Genomic DNA, 1487 nt, shown 5'->3' with positions numbered 1-1487 from the left:
TAAGAAACTTCTCTTCGAAACGACGTGATTTCGGTTTCAATCCTAATGCGCAGCATCTTGGACCAAGTATTTTCGACCATATGCCCAGGTCAAACGGAGCCTCGTGAGTGTATTGACACACACGCGCGCACATACACACACACACACGCGCACACACACACACACACACACACACACGAACACACACACACACACATGCATTCACACACACATATGCGTGTGTATGTGTGCATGCATATCTGTATAGATATACGTACACATATCTATATGTACGTATACATTTAAATTCATAGTCTCTTACAAACATACACACAGACATAGATGCCCACATTATACGCATACAGTAACACACAGGAGCATACAGAGAAAAAACACCTCAGTAATACATACGGTGATATTAGGTTATATGTTAATATATACAAAAATGAGGTCATGATTGCATAATACATGATTAGATAATACTTAAATGTGCATGTGTATATATATATATACACACACACACACATAAACATACATACTATATTAGCATGCATACACATATACTAAACATAAACAAACATATACATATGCATACATGCACTTCACACATACATACACTCACACAATACTAAGCATTTTGTCCGACGTGTTAGGGATTCTGTCAGCTCGCCGCCTTAACGATATTAATAATAATCCTTTCTACTATAGGCACAACGCCTGAACTTTGTGTGGAAGGGGTCAGTCGATTGGTACTTAATTTATCGACCACGAAAGGATGAAAGGCAAAGTCGACCTCGGCGGAATTTGAACTCAGAACGTAGCGACAGGTGAAATACCGCTAAACATTTCGTTCAGCGTGCTAACGATTCTGCCAGCTCACCGCCTTTACGATATTCGTTTCTACTCTTGGCACAAGGCCCAAAATTTTGCGGGAGGGGCCAGTCGATTAGATCGTCCCTCGTGCGCAACTGGTGTACATAATTTATGGACCCCGAAAGGATAAAAGGCAAATCGACTTCGGCGGAATTTGAACTCAGAACGGCGGCCTTTACGATATTAATAATAAAAATGTTTAATGATATGATCTTTAGTAATAATGAAAATCATATGTCGAGCATTATTTGTAATAAATCCGATATATCTAGTTCTAATAGGGAAAATATGTATCTCATACCTTAATACAGAAGAGATTCCTAACTGAATTCCTAATATAGACAACAGCTAGAATGTAAACTTTTCAAACGGAAAGATCTCTCAATAATAGGCTTAACATATTATGTAATTGTTAAACTCGTCTAAAATGCCCATTAGATGACCAATGCTTATGAAAAAAAAGGCAGTTTATAAATGTTCAACAGCGACATGAGAATGTACTTAATGTTTTGTAGATGCTTGCGTAAATGATTTTAAATCAAGATTATACAATCGTGTTACATCGTTTAAATGCACACACGCACGCAAGCATACACACACTCATATATATATATATATATATATATATATATATA

The sequence above is a fragment of the Octopus bimaculoides genome, chromosome 2 (genome assembly GCF_001194135.2).
Source record: "Octopus bimaculoides isolate UCB-OBI-ISO-001 chromosome 2, ASM119413v2, whole genome shotgun sequence".
NCBI classification, from domain to species: domain Eukaryota; kingdom Metazoa; phylum Mollusca; class Cephalopoda; order Octopoda; family Octopodidae; genus Octopus; species Octopus bimaculoides.
The sequence above is the reverse complement of the archived record's forward strand: the minus strand, read 5'-3'. Positions refer to the sequence as shown.